The sequence below is a fragment of the Balaenoptera borealis genome (genome assembly GCF_965194805.1).
Source record: "Balaenoptera borealis genome assembly, chromosome: X".
Taxonomy (NCBI): Eukaryota; Metazoa; Chordata; class Mammalia; order Artiodactyla; family Balaenopteridae; genus Balaenoptera; species Balaenoptera borealis.
Genome location: NC_138881.1, coordinates 67,549,844 through 67,566,188, shown reverse-complemented (window position 1 = coordinate 67,566,188; position 16,345 = coordinate 67,549,844). Strand labels below are relative to the sequence as shown.

The following is a 16,345-nucleotide window of genomic DNA, read 5'->3' as shown; positions in this document are numbered from 1 at the left end:
TTGATAGGACAGAAAACAAGCCTTAGCAAACTTGAGAAAACTGAAATCATACCAGCTCTTTTTCAATCACAATGGTATGAAACTAGAAATCAACAAGAAGAAAAATGGAAAATCTACAAATAAGTGAAAATTAAGCAACATATTCCCAACCAACCAATGAGTCAAAGAACATATAAGGGAAATTTTAAAAATATCTTTAAACAAATGAAAATGGAAACACAACATACCAAAACATATGGGAGGCTACAAAAAGCTGTTCTAAGTTTACAGTGATAAATTCTATATAAAAAAGAAAGCTTTCAGGTAAACAACTTAATTTTACACCTCAAGTAACTAGAAAACAAAAAAGAGTAAGCCCCAAATTAGCAAAAGTAAGGGAATAATATATATCACTGCAGAAAATAAGGAAATAGAAACCAGAAACACAAAAGAATAACAAAACCGAGAGCTGTTTTTTAAAAAAGTAAACAAAATTTTCAAATATTTAGCTAAACAAAGAAAAAAGAAAGAAGACTCAAAAAAATAAAACCAGAAATGAAAAAGGACACATTACCATTAATACAAGAAATAGAAAGAATCATCAGAGACTACTATTAACAGTCATATGCCAACAGATTGGATAGCATATAAGAAATGGATAAATTCCTAGAAACACACAATAAGAATAAATCAGAATAAATAAACATACAATTAGAATAAATCAGAAAATATGAACAGACCAGTAATGAGTAAGGAGATTGAATAATTATCAAAAACCTGCTAATAAAAAAATCCTAGGGCAAGATGGCTTCTTAGGTGAATGCTACCAAATGTTTGAAATTAATGCCACTCCTGAAACTCTTCCAAAAAAATTAAGAGGAGGGAACACTTCCAAGTGTATTATACAATGCTAACATTGCCCTGATACCAAAGTCAGATAATGGCACTACAATAAAAGAAATCTACAGACCAAAATCCCTAATGAATATAGATCCTAAAAAAACTCAACAAAATATTATTAGCAGACCAAATTCAACATCACATTAAAAGGATCACACACCATGATCAAGTAGGATTTATACCTGGGATGCAAGGATGGTTCAACATACACAAATCAATAAATGTGATAAACCAGATTAATAGAATGAAAGATAAAAATTATATGGCCATATCAATAGATACAGAGAAAGCATTTGACAAACGACAACATTCTTTCATGATAAAAACTCTCAACAAATTGGGTGTAGAAAGAACATACCTCAAAATAGTGAAGGCCATATATGACAAATCCTTAGCCAACATCATACACTTTTAGTTGAGATGTAATTGATAAATAACATTAGTTTCAGGTGTATGTACAACATAATGGTATGATATTTGAATGTATTGTGAAAAGATCACCACAAGAAATCTAGTTAACATCATCACCACACAGAATTATTTTCTTGAGATGAGAACATTTAAGATCTACTCTATTAGCAACTTTCAAATATAAAATACAATATTATTAACTATAGTCACCATGCACACCATAGCATTTACTTTATAAGTGGAAATTTTTACCTTTTTACCTTCTTTACCCATTTCACCCACACCTCATACGCTACCACTAGAAACCACCAATCTGTTCTCTGTATCTGATACTTTAGTGTTATTTTTAAGATTCCACAGAAGATCATAAGGTATTTTACTTTCTCTATCTCACTTATTTAACTTAGCATAATTCCCTCAAGGTCCAGCTAATATCTAACTACTAATATTAGTAATATGTTACTAATAGCAATATTTTCTTCTTTTTATGGCTTAATATTTCATTGTATATATAAACCACATTTTCTTTATACATTCATCCACCAGTGAACATTTAGGTTGCTACCATGTCTTGGCTAATGTAAATAATGCTGCAATAAACATGGGGGTGCATATATCTTTTTGGAGTTAGGGCTTGTTATTCTTCTAAAAAGTATCCAGAAATGGAATTTCTGGATTATATAACTGTTCTATTTTTAATTTTCTGAGGAACCTCCATACTATTTTCCACAGTGGCTGCGCCAATATACACTCTCATAAACTTTTCATTTTGTTGATGGTTTCATTTGCTGTGCAGAAGATTTTTACTTTTGTGTAGTCTCACTTGTTTATTTCTGCTTTTGTTGCCTGTGTTTTTGGTGTCAAGCCCCCAAAATTATTGCCTAGACTGATGTCAAGGATCTTACTACCTATGATTTCTTCTAAGAATTTTGCAGTTTCAGGTCACATGTTCAAGTTGGTAATCCATTTTAAGTTTTGTGTATGGTGTAAAATAGTAGTCCAGTTTCATTCTTCTGCATATGGCTGTCCAGTTTTCCCAAAACCATTTATTGAAGAGACTGTCTTTTCCCTGGTGCATATTCTTGGCTCTGTTGTTGTAAATTAATTGACCATATGAGAATGGGTTTATTTCTGGGCTTTCTGTTCTGTTCCATTAAGCTGTGTGTCTGTTTTTATGCCAATACCATACTGTTATGACTACTATAACCTTGTTGTATAAGTAGTTTGAAATCAGGGACCATGATGTCTCCAGCTTTATTCTTTCTCAAGATTGCTTTGGCAATTTGAGGTCTTCTATGGTTCCATACATATTATTTCCATACATATTTTAGGATTGTTTGTTTTATTTCTGTGAAAAAGTTCCATTGGAATGTAAATAGGGATTGCATTGAAACTGTAGATTGCTTTGGGTAGTATGGACCCAATTAATTAATATTAATTAATATTAATTAATTTGAATTAATATTGTTAAAATTTCCATACTACCCAAAGCAATCTACAGATTCAATGCAATCCCTATCAAATTGCCAATGGCATTTTTCACAGAATTAGAACAAAAAAATTTACAATTCAGTTTTTTTTTTAATGTGGACCATTATTTTAATTCTTTATTGAATTTGTTATAGTATTGCTTCTGTTTTATGTTTTGTTTGTTTTTTTTATTTTTTGACCACAAGACACATGGAATTTTAGCTCCCTGACCAGGGGTCAAACCTACACCCCCTGCATTGGAATGTGAAGTCTTAACCATTGGACAACGAGAGAAGTCCCAAAAATTTACAATTTGCATGGAAACACAAAAGACCCCAAATAGCCAAAGCAATCTTGAGAAAGAAAAACGGAGCTGGAGGAATCAGGCTCCCTGATTTCAGGCTATGCTACAAAGCTACAGTCATCAAAACAGTATGGTACTGGAACAAAAACAGAAATATATATCAATGGAACAGGATAGAAAGTCCAGAGATAAACCCAGGCACCCATGGTCACCTAATCTATGACAAAGGAGGCAAGAATGTACAATGGAGAAAAGACAGTCTCTTCAATAAGTGGTGATGGGAAAACTGGAAAGCTACATGTAAAAGAATGAAATTAGGACATTCCCTAACACCATGCATAAAAATAAACTCAAAATGGATTGAAGACCTAAATGTAAAGCCAGACACTATAAAACTCATAGAGGAAAACATAGGCAGAACACTCTTTGACATAAATTGCAGCAAGATCTTTTTGGATCCACCTCCTAGAGTAATGAAAATAAAAATAAGCAAATGGGACCTAATGAAACTTAAAAGCTTTTGCACAGCAAAGGAAACCATAAACAAAACAAAAAGACAACCCTCAGAATGGGAAAAAATATTTGTAAATGAAGCAACTGACAAATAATTAATCTCCAGAATATACAAAGAGCTCATGCAGCTCAATATCAAAAAAAAAACAAAAAACAAATAATGCAATAAAAAAATTGGATGGAAGATCTAAATAAACATTTCTCCAAAGAAGAAATACAGATGGCCAAAAGTCACATGAGAAGATGCTCAACATCATTAATTATTAGAGAAATGCCAATCAAAACTACAATGAGGTGTCACCTCACACAGGTCAGAATGGCCATCATCGAAAATCTATAATCAATAAAGGCTGGAGAGGGTGTGGAGAAAAGGAAACCTTCCTACACTGTTGGTGGGAATGTAAATTGGTACAGCCACTATGGAGAACAGTATGGAGGTTCCTTAAAAAACTAAAAATAGAGCTACTATATGGTCCAGCAATCCTACTCTTGGGCATATATCCAAAGAAAACTATAATTCGAAAAGATGCATGCACCCCAATATTTATTGAAGCACTGTTTACTAAGCTAGGAAATGTAAGCAGCCTAAATGTCCATCAACAGAGGAATGGATAAAGCAGATGTGGTACGTATATACAATGGAATATTACTTGGCCATAAAGCAGAATGAAATAATGCCATTTACAGCAACACGGATGAACCTAGAGATTGTCATACTGAGTGAAGTTTGGCAGAGAAAGACAAATATCATATGATATTTCTTATACGTGGAATCTTAAAAATGTGTACAAATGAACTTATCTAAGAAACAGAAATAGAATTACAGATGTAGAAAAGAAACTTATGGTTAGCAGGGGTAAGGTGGGGAAGGGATAAGTTGGGAGATTGGGACTGACATATACACACTACTATATATAAAATAGATAACTAATAATGACCTACTGTATAGCACACGTAACTCTACTCAATACACTGTAGTGGCCTACACGGGAAAAGAGTCTTAAAAAGAGTGGATATATGTATATGTAAAAAAATTAAAAATTAGAATAAAAAATATTAATTCTTCCAATCCATGAGCACAAACTATCTTTCCATTTGTCTTCTTCATTTTTTTAAATTAATGACTTTTAGTTTTCAGTGTACATGTTTTTCACCTCCTTGATTAAATTTATTCTTAGGTATCTTATTCTTTTTTTTTTTTGAATGCTTATCACTTTATTACTGCAATCATAAATTGTAATGATTTGAATTAGTCCTCGACATTGATTTGTGTGTTTAAATTAGTCCTTAATTATGCCTTTTCTGCCTTTTGTTTTGTTGCTCACCCTTTTAAGAAATGCCATGATAATTAACACATGGTTGTGTTGCATAAAGCATCTTGTAGTACCGTCCTGAGTATGTGTACATGTGTTAATATCTTGTGCCTCTGCTCATATTTTTCTATTCAACTTTTCTGTTGGATAGCATTGAAAAGCCTTTGCTGATTTTCAAGGCAGTCTTTCAGCTTATCCTCTGTCAAAGTCAGTCGCTGCTCCAAGATTGAAACAGTCTGTGTCAAAACATTGAGCTGTTCCATAATATGCTCTAACACATCAGTCACAGTGAGCAATATGCTTCATTGACTCTCAGAAGGGTGGTTGCTCATTTCTTCTGTTTTCTTTTTCAAGGTTGTAGGTGAACATTCTGATGACATTAAAGAAGGGTTCAAGAAATATCCGCAGATCTCTTCACCCTTGTCTGGTAGAGTTCTAACAGTGGTTTCCGTTGTTGTGGTAGAATCAAAAGAAAGGATGTCCACAACAGGGGGAGTAAAGGTCTGCAAATCGATTACATCAAGCTTTGGATTAATCTGCTAGTGTTGGAGGGTCTCCTGCAGAGGCAGGGGGTGGCTGTGGCTCACTGTGGGGACAAGGACACTGACCTATCTTATTCTTTTTGATGCAATTGTAAATGGGATTGTTTTCAACATCATACTTAATTATAAAAAGTTTAAACATTTTCCTTTAAGATTAGGAACAAGACAATAGTGCCTACTTTCATCATACATATTAAACGGAATACTTGAAGTCCTAGATAAAGAAATCAGGGAGGATAAAGAAATAAAAGGCATCCACATTTAAGGGGGGGACAAGTAAAACTGTCTTTTTTGCAGATATGATTTATACATAGGAAATCTTAATGATTCCATTAAAAAATCCATTAGAATTAATCAACAAATTCAGTAAAGTGACAGGATATAAAGTCAACATACAGAAATTATTATTAACAATGTTTCTATACGTTATACATTTGGGTATACATTATACATTTGGGTATACATTATACATCTATACATTATACATTTCTATACATGAAAAATGAAATGCCTTTAAAAGAAATAAAAGCAATTTTACTTACTATAGCCTCAAAAACAATAAAATACTTTGGAATACATTTAACCAAACAAGGAAAAACTGTACAGTAAAAACATCTGTACACTAAAAACTACAAGACTCTGATAAAAGGAATTGAGGAAGACACAAACAAATGGAAAGATATACCATGTTCATGGATTGGAAGAATGAATATTGTTAAAATGTCCATACTGAACAAAGCCATCTACATATTCACTGCAATCCTTATATAGTTTCCAATGGATTTTTCACAGAAATAGAAAAAAAATCCTAAAGTTTGTAAGGAGCCACAAAGTATCTCAAATAAGTAAAACAATAATCAGAAAGAACAAAGTGGGAGACATCACAGTCCCAGTTCATGCTATATTACAAATAAAATAAGTATGGTACTACCATAGAAGTAGACATATAGACCAAGGGATGAGAATCAAGAGCCAAGAAATACACCTCCACATAAATGGTAAAATAATGTTTGACAGAGGAGCCAAGAATACTCAATGGGAAAAATATAGTATCTTCAATAAATGGTGCTTGGAAAACTAGATAACCACCTACAGAAAAATAAAAGTGGACCAATATTTTACATCATTTATAAAAATACTCAAAGTGGATTAACGTCTTAAATGTGAGACCTGAAACCATAAAACTCTTTGAAAAAAAAATATAAGATAAAAGCTTGTTTACATAGGCCTTGGAAAATACTTTTTTGTATAATGGCAAAATCACAAAAAGCAAGACAAAAATAAATAAGTTGGACTACCTCGAACTAAAAAGCTTCTGCACAAGAGAAGAAACCATCAACAAAAAAGAAAGAAAGTCAAACAATCCAAGTAAAAAATGAGCAGAGAACCTGAATAGACATTTTTTTTTTCAAAGAAGACATATAAGTTGCTAACAGATACATGAAAAGACGTTCAATATCACTCATTGTTAGGGAAATGCAAATCAAAACCACAATGAAATATCACCTCACACCTGTTAGAATGGCTATTATCAAAAAGATAAGACATAAGTGTTGGCAAAGATGTAGATAAAAGGGAATCCAGTGCACTGTTGGTGAGAATGTATACTGGTATAGCCACTAGGAATACAATATGGAGGGTCCTCAAAAAATTAAAAATAGAACTACCATATGATCCCACATCTTGGTAAATATCTGAAGGAAATGAAAACAGCTAAAATATGAAAACAACCTGAGTGCCCATCAACAGATGATAGACAAAAAGTTTGGGGTATATATATAGAGAGAGATAGAATATTATTATAAATAAATAGATAAATATTTCTAATGGAATATTATTCAGCCATGAGAAAAAAGGAAATCTTGCATTTGAAACGATACGGATTGTCCTTGGAGACATAATGTTAAGTTAAATCAGCCAGACAAAGACAAATACTGTATAATATCACATGTGGACACTAAAAAAAGCTGAATTCTTAGAAAAAATAGTAAAACGGTGGTTATTAAGGAGTGGCAGGAATAGGAAGATGTTAATCAAAGTGTACAAATGTCTAAGTAAATAATGAATAGGTTCTGGGGATCTAATGTACAGCATTGTGATTATAGATAACAATAGTCCACTGTACATTTGAAGTTTGCTAAGACTGTAGATCTTAAATGTTCTCACCATGTGAAAGATATGGAAACTACTTGATATGATGGAGATGTTAGCTAACACTACAGTAGTAATCATATTGCAATATATGTGTATCAAATCAACATGTAATACATTTTATATTTACACAATGTTTATGTAAATTATATCTCAATAAAGTTTGAAAAAATACCAAAAAATATAAAAGGTTTATATATCTTGACCAAGTGGGATTTATCCCTGGCATGCAAAGGATGGTTCAACATGTGCAAATAATTAATGTCATACACTACATTTAAAAAATGAAGTATAAAGCAACATGCTTTTCTGGATAGATGTAGAAGAAGCATTTGGCAAAATTTAACACCCTTTAATAATAATAACTCTCAAAACACTATGTGTAAAATGAATTTGTCTCAACACAATGGCCACATATGAAAAGCCCAGAGTTAACACCACACTCAATGGTGAAAAAATAATGCGTTTGCTCTAAATCAGGAACAAAGAAAGCATGCCCAGACTTGCCACTTTTATTGAACATGACACTGAAAGTTCCAGTCAGAGCAATTAGACAAGAAAAAGAAATAAACAATATCCAAAGTAGAAAGAAAGAAAGAAAATTATCTTTATTGCATACAGCATTATTCCATATGTAACATACCCTAAAGACCCCCATAAAACACTGTTAGAATAAACGAATTCAGTACAGTTGCAGGATTACAAAATCAACATACAAAAGTTAGTTGTTTCTATACTCTAATAGCAAACAATTTGAAAGGGAAATTAAGAAAACCATTCCATTTACAATAGCATCAAAAAGAAATAAATACTTGGAAATAAACTTAACCAAGGAAGCAAATACTTGTACACTGAAAACTACAAAACTTTGATGAAAGAAATTAAAGAATACACAAATCAATACGAAGACATCTCATGTTCATGCAATGGAAGACACAATATTATTAAAATGTCCATATTACTCAGAGTGATCTACGTAATCAGTGTAGTCCCAATCCAAATTCCAATGGTATTTTTTTTTTTACAGAAAAAGGAAAAACAATCCTGAAATTCATATGGAACCATAAGAAATTTGAATAGGAAAAAGCAAGCTTGAGCAAGAAGAACATAGCTGGAGGCACCACATTTCTTGATTTCAAAATATATCGCAAAGGTACCATAACTAAATAAGTAAGGTACCTGCATAAAAGGCAACAAAATTAATGAAACAGACCAGAGAGCTAGAAATTAACTGTTTTGTGCCAGTCTCAGCCTATCAATAACCAATGTTGTTGTAACCAATGGCCCTCGTAGTTCTTCTTATGATTGCAAGATGTCCTCAGCAGAATATCCATAAGGAAACTTTGAAAGAGATAAAATGTATTACTTACACGTCCTGGAAATTACATGACACACCTGGGGCTATACAGAGTTGTCAGGGGTAGGGAGTGAGAGATGGCTGACCTTGGGTTTTGCTTTTACAGGGTTTTGCAGGTTCACATTTTATTAGTGGATTTAAACCATAAGAGCAGGGCTCTGCCAGAGGCAAGATGGCTGTGCAGCCGCAGGACCCTGAGGGTGGTGTGTTGCTGGCAGGGCCTGCGATGGAGGCACAGCCCCTGGGCGGCTTCACATGTCCCTTGTGCCTAGAAGCCCGAAACTGGTGCAGGTGACCTGAGGATACATGCTTTGCTCTTCCTGCCTGCAGGAATGTCTGAGGCCAAAAAAGTGTAGAGTGTGTCCCAGCACTCTGGCACTTGGCATTGGAGCCGTGGAGCTAGAACAGCAGATTGAAGGCACAGAGACTTCTTGCCATCACTGCCCTAAAATTTTCTTCCTATCCAAGATCTGGGAGAACGTGGATACCTGTTCCAAATACCATAATTACATCATACAAGGTGTCAAGGCCACCACCAAAGATGCGTTACTTCAGCCAAGGAATGTCCCAAACCGTAATACTTTTCCTTGTCCTTACTGTCCTGAGAATTTTAATCAAGAAGGACTTGTAGAACACTGCAAGTTATCCTATAGCACGGACACCAAAACTGTGGTTTGTCCAATATGGGCCTCCATGCCCTGGGGAGACCCCAACTACCGCAGCCCCAACTTCATTGAGCACATCCAGCACCAGCACCAGTTTTCTAACTACATTTAACAACACTTGACACTTCGTGGATTAAGACGTTGAAGAGGACATGATGAACCAGGTGCTGCAGCACTCCATCATCCACAAGTGAGTGGTCTCTGCTCTCAGCTCTTGTTCCAGAGCTTCCCTTACATGTTAAGTGTGAAACATGTGACTCATCCACCCTAAAATGTACAACAAATCTGAAAGTGAGCCATGGTATTAGGACAGGGTTACTTCTGACAGGGAAACAGGTCCCTGGTCGGAGCCCTACTTTCCTTTGGGCTCTTCCCCTACTGTTCACCCTATTTGTCACATGTCTCATCTTTTATTGCTCCTCAGCCACTTCCTGGAGCTTCTGCCTCCTCTTTGGAAGGGAACCCAGCTTCTCTGCCTGTCCTTTTTTCATGTTTGCTCCTCCTGTCTAGGGTTGATCTCTCAGGTCCTCCGAGCCAGCCAGGACCTTTTCTGGGTCATGAATAACACAAAAGAGACAAGGGTCTCGTCTCTTTGTCTCTGAGGTGTGAGCACTCTGGCCAAAATGCATCTGATCAGTGATGGAGCTCCTTCTGTACTGTGCAAGTTCCTGTTAGTTGGTCCTTGGCAGCAGCTGCCAGAAGCTAAAGATACATCATAGGAGACATTTCACAAGTCCTGTTGGGGTGAATATTCTGGGTTTAACATGTTCTGATGGTGGAAGTTTTGATTAGTGATATTTTCCTACCATTCCTGCACACCCTAAGGATTAACTGGTTCAATCTTAAATGCCTGCATGATGCCTTTTTAAGATGAGGTGTAACCACATATTTTTAGTGAAAATAAGTATTTCTAGGAGGGTCAGCTAAGTGAGGTGGGAGGGCCATAGCTTTTTGGTTCTGATTTTCAAACTAATGAAATATTTTCAAAAGACTCAGTCATATTTCCCTCTCTATTTGAGGGCCTGCTTCTGTTCTTGTCCTTGAAGCACAAAAAGGAGTCCTCAAATGAATATGAAGAAATTTGGGGGCTCCAGTGGACACTAGTTCTTTCATCTTTTATTTGGTAACTTAGATTAAACTGAGTGTTGCTTTTCTATCACAAATGATTTCCTTATAAAACTGGGTTTCAACAGGTAAGTCAGTGTGTGAACACCTGCCTTCTAAAGCAGAGAGCTTATGAGAAATCTGGTATCACTGCCTGTTGTCTCTGACAAGACACACTGTTCAAAAGGCACAACACAACTCTTGTGAGCAGTTGGTGATGGAAACTGTCTACTGGAAATTTGCTTTGGTGACAGCCCAAGAAGTTTGAAGTTCAACGTGTTTCATGGATGTTGATAAATACAAGCCTAAGGGCTGTCTAATCTCTAGGAGTAGAGCCTCTGATTGGTCAAATTGCATTTGGATTTAGGTTTGCTTTTCCTTGTCAGAACTCTCATCTGAATACAGACATTTTTTCTGGTCTGTGGCTGAGGTTGCAAATGACCTGGCACTTTGGGCCTGTGCACTGCTACTGTGGTCCTCTCCCTACCTGCCACTGAGAGCTGCAGATGTCCAGGAACCAGAAAGACAGGGACATTTGTTGGCAAAGTAATTTCTTCTAATGTGCTGTTGCTTGGGAGGGCCCAAACGTTATGGTCAGCTTCTTCACTGTAATTTCTGGAAGAAGTTCACTCAGACCTCCCTGAATTGAGATCATCTCAGTCTAAGTTTAGAGGGAAATGTGACAAAACCTTCATTTGAGGGAACTGATGATGGTGGTCTCACTGGCGGTACTAAGAAACTGATTTCCTGGTAGTAAGTGCACTTCATGTATTTCTAATAAAATGAGTTTCCAGAAAGGGACATTTGCTATGTTCTGGCTTTTAAAAGGTGAAATATAAATACATTTCATAATTTATCAGAAAAAATTTTAAATAAAATTTCATAATTTATCAAAGAAATTTTAAAAAATAAAACATAAGAGCAGGAATTTAAAGCATGACAAAAGGAAAAAAAATAAAAACAAGTGGCACCAATGGGCATTTATCTAAATCAACCATGATCTCTAAAACAAAGGAACCTCAGGTGTGTATGGAGTTGGGGGGATAGGCCCGGCTCCTTATCTAGTCATGGGATTGACCATGTGTTCATTCAAGATAGTCATCTTTGAAGCAGAAGCCTCAACAATAATAGCCTCAGTCAGATAACAAATAATCTGATTTTAAAATGGTCAAAGGAGTAAAAAGAAAAAAATTTCTCCAAGAAGACATACAAATGGATGGCAGGTATGTAAAAAGATGTTCAACACCACTAATCATCAGAAAAACGCAAATCAAAACTGCAATGAGATATGATGACAAATTAAAATTATAATGGAGTGATCACACTTCAGGTACACAAAATGAACTTGGGTAGCCATTGAGGATCTGATCTCAGACACATTTCTGTACCACTGAGAATTTGAACTTTCCTTGAACTGTACCAGGCCTAAGGATACCACCAGCCATATTCAGAACAACACCAGCCAGCTGCAACATTATGGCCTCAATGTCTTCCCTTTTAACTATGTAACCGTTTCAGATCCCAACCAATCCTTGCTTCACAAGCACCCTCACTTCTTGCCAGCTCCAGTTATAATTCTTGATAAACAACTCATGTAACTAACTGTGGCCTTGTGGCTTTTTGCCTTTATAAGCCTTCCTTATTTTGTAGTCTGGTGGAATACAATTCAAGGGCTTCAGTCCTAACAAACTTGAAATAAACATCTTTTTATTTCAATCAAGTCTCCATTTCTAAAATTTTTGTTAACCTCACACCTTTGAGGATGGCTAGTATTTTTTTTAAAGATAAGTATTGGCGAGTATGTGGAGAAATTGGAACCCTTATATACTGTTGGTGTGAATGCAAAGTGATGCAACTGCTAAAGAAAACTGTATGGAAGTTTCTCCAAAAAAAAAAAAAAACAACTAAAAATAGAACTACCATATGATCCAGTAATCCCACTTCTAGGTAAATATCCAAAGGAAATAAAATTAGTGTCTCCAGGAAGTATCTGCACTCCCATGTTCATTTCAGCACTATTCATAATCACCAAGGTATGGAAACAATCCAAATGTCAATTGATGGATGAATGGATAAAGAAAACGTGGTATATAAATACTATTTCATATTATTTGGCTTTTAAAAAGAAGGGAATTTTGCCACATGAGGCAACAAGGATGAACTTAGAGGACATGCTAAGTGAAATAAGCCAGACACTAAAGGACAAATACTGCAAAATTACATTATATGAAGTATATAAATAGCCAAACTCATAGAAATACAGAGTAGAATGGTAGTTTCCAGGGCCTCTGGGAGGGGAAGATGGGGAGTTGCTGCTTAACGGGTATGAAGTTTCAGTTATGCAATATGAAAATGCTCTAGAGAGCTCTTGTACAACATTGTCCCTATAGTTAACAATACATTATTGTGCACTTAAAATTTTAAGATGGTAGGTCTCATGTTAAGTATTCTTACCACAGTAAAATAAAGAAAAAAGGAAAAACAATAACATAGTTTAAATGTATTAAATTATTTAAAAGCAAAATAGTAATCAGGACAAGTCCAGTTATTTAATTCCATTATAGTCTCCAATGAAACATGAATTTAAAAAATAAGACGAAGCCAAAGCTAAGGACAGTTTGTTCATTCTAGCTAAGACAGCTTGTAGATGAACTGTACTAATACAATGATTTCAGAATGAAACTGACAGAATTTCATGTTCTGCCCACAATTAGTCTGTGTTTCACATATATAGGCCATATTAATAATAGACCTTTTAAACTATAGACATAGTAATGCTCTTTCCACCTTCAATGAATAATATTACTATTTCAACATAGGAAATAAAACATATAAACACCTACAAGACAGCAATTTTTCCACAAAAAGTGAAACTCTATCCCTTTGAAGCATCATAAAGCATTCCAACTGAGTGTGATTTTCCACGTGAGAAGATAAATTTCCTAGTCATTGCAAGTATAAATTAGGAAATGTTGCTAGCCACCATTTTATTTGATTGTCGGGGTCAGATTGTATCTTTTGGTTTCCTAATAGTCAGACTGAAAATACCGCAAACATAGTGTTGCCTTTTTAAACAGCTTTTGGTAAGTGTTAGCCTATCTGTTAACAGTATGTTGCCGATGTGAGGAAACCCAGTCTCAACTTTAAGGTACCTAAAGAGGGTGCAAATTATATGCTCCTGATGATAAGAGGAAGGGTCTTATTTTAAATTCCAAAGAATATCTAAGTGTTTAACATTGAATAGTTATTCAATAAATGTTTACTTATGATTAACAGTCTGGGATGTCTAGCTGGATATCAGCTAATAGTGTTAACTATGTAAAATGATTGACAAGTTGTGTATATTTTGATACACATATATCATTAATGAAAGGTGAGTCAGGAAACAATTACAAACAATTTAAATCCAAGAAATTGGAATTTTTGTCAGGATATCACTTTTGCTGCTATTGTTTTACATTTGAGGGGAAAAAAAACATGACTTTTAACCATTCTTTCAATTCTGCCCACATTTTGGCATTGACCAACGAGTAAGTTATATACAAGTGATAAAAAGTATTTTTACTTAATTTCAAGTGAACAGATTTGCTGGATTTGCAACTATAAGACACAGTAAACTAAAACTACACTTTAAAAATCCATTTAAACATCCTTGCAGTGAATTAGAGGCTTATTACATATTCTCATTCTATGATGATGATTAAAACTCAGGGAAGTGAGTTAATAGGAATATATATATATATTACATTATACATTAAACATTTTGGGTTTCTTCTTTGTTTCAGTAAGCAGATATCACTTTCAAAAACTCCCCTCTAAACTTAAGCATAAATTTTCTAATAGTCTTATAGAAGTTATAATTACAGTCAAATAAATATATAGGCATAATTATGTGCATTTTTTTCTCCATGGAAGGGAAAATAAAAAGAGAAATTTGCTCTGCAATAATAAAAAGAACTTTATGTAACACATTCTAAACTTTAAAATCCAATATTACACATACTTTTAATGTTCTAGTCACTTTTTGTCAGCTACTTTTTGCTCCTCTTAATGAATATTGTAACTCCAAATTTTTAAATGTCTTTAACATAATCTCCTTTTGGATGAATACAATATTTGTTAAGAATAATTCTCGTTGAGTGTGCAGAGAAAAGGGAACTCTCCTACACTGTTTGTGGGAATGTAAATTGGTACAGTCACTATGGAAAACAGTATGCAAGTTCCTTAAAAATCTAAAAAAGAGCTACCATATGATCCAGCAGTCCCACTCCTGGGCATATATCCAGAGAAAAACATGGTTTGAAAGGATACATGCACCCCAATGTTCATTGCAGTGCTCTTTACAATAGCCAAGACATGGAAGTAACCTAAATGTCCATCAACAGAGAATGGATAAAGAAGATGTGGTACATATATACAATGGAATATTACTCAATCATTAAAAAGAATGAAATAATGCCATTTACAGCAACATGGATGGACCTGGAGATTATCATACTAGGTGAATTAAGTCAGACAAAGACAAATATATAATATCACTTATAAGTAGAATCTAAAAACGTGATACAAACAAATTTATTTACAAAACAGAAAGAGACTCACTGAATTAGAGAACGAACTTATGGTTACCAGGAGGGAAAGGTCGGGGGGAGGGATAAATTGGGAGTTTGGGATTGACATGTACACAGTGCTATATTTAAAAATAGATAACCAACAAGGACCTACTGTATAGCACAGGGAACTCTGCTCAATACTCTGTAATAACCTAATTGGGAAAAGAATTTGAAAAAGAATAGATACATGTATATGTGTAACTGAATCACTTTGCTCTACACCTGAAACTAATACAACATAGTTAATCAACTATACTCCAATATAAAATGAAGTTTTTTTAAAAAAAAATAATTCTCCTTGATTTCCAACTGTATACACCTCTTTTCAGAAGTATATTTAGTTCCTTTTACTAAGTCCTTAATTTTGTAATTTTTAATTGTGGTAATAACACAAAAAATTTACCATCATAAATATTTTAAGCTGTATAGCCCAGAACTGTTAAATATATTCATATTGTTATGCAATGAATCTCCAGACCGTTTTTAAAAATTTTTTATTGAAATATAGTTGATTTACAATGTTGTGTTAGTTTCAGATGTACAGCAAAGTGATTCAGTTATATATATATATATATATATATATATATATATATATATATATATATATATATATAATTTTTTGGAATTCTCTTCCCTTATAGGTTATTACAAGATATTGAGTATAGTTTCCTGTGCTATATAATAGGCCCTTGTTGGTTGTCAATTTTATATATATAGAAATATGTATAATTTAATCCCAAACTCCTAATTTATCCCTCTCCCCACCATTCCCCTTTGGTAACCATAAGTTTGTTTTCTATGCCTATAAGTCTATTTGTTTTGTAAATAAGTTCAGTTGTATCCTTTTTTTAGATTCCACATATAAATGATACTATGTGATATTTGTCTTTCTCTGTCTGGCTTACTTCACTTAGTTTGATAATCGCCATGTCCATCCATGTTGCTGCATGGCACTTTTTCCTTCTTTTTTAAGGCTGAGTAATATTCCATTATACATATATACCACATCTTCTTTATCCATTC

The 16,345-nt window shown here is 34.2% G+C and overlaps 1 pseudogene across 1 annotated transcript; it reads left to right on the top strand.

The window, feature by feature from the left end:
• The first annotated feature begins 6,782 nt into the window (after positions 1 to 6,782).
• Positions 6,783 to 15,926, top strand: LOC309620685 (E3 ubiquitin-protein ligase RNF114 pseudogene; annotated as a pseudogene). Its single transcript has one exon. The product of its transcript is annotated as an E3 ubiquitin-protein ligase RNF114 pseudogene (transcript).
• Positions 15,927 to 16,345: the final 419 nt, after the last annotated feature.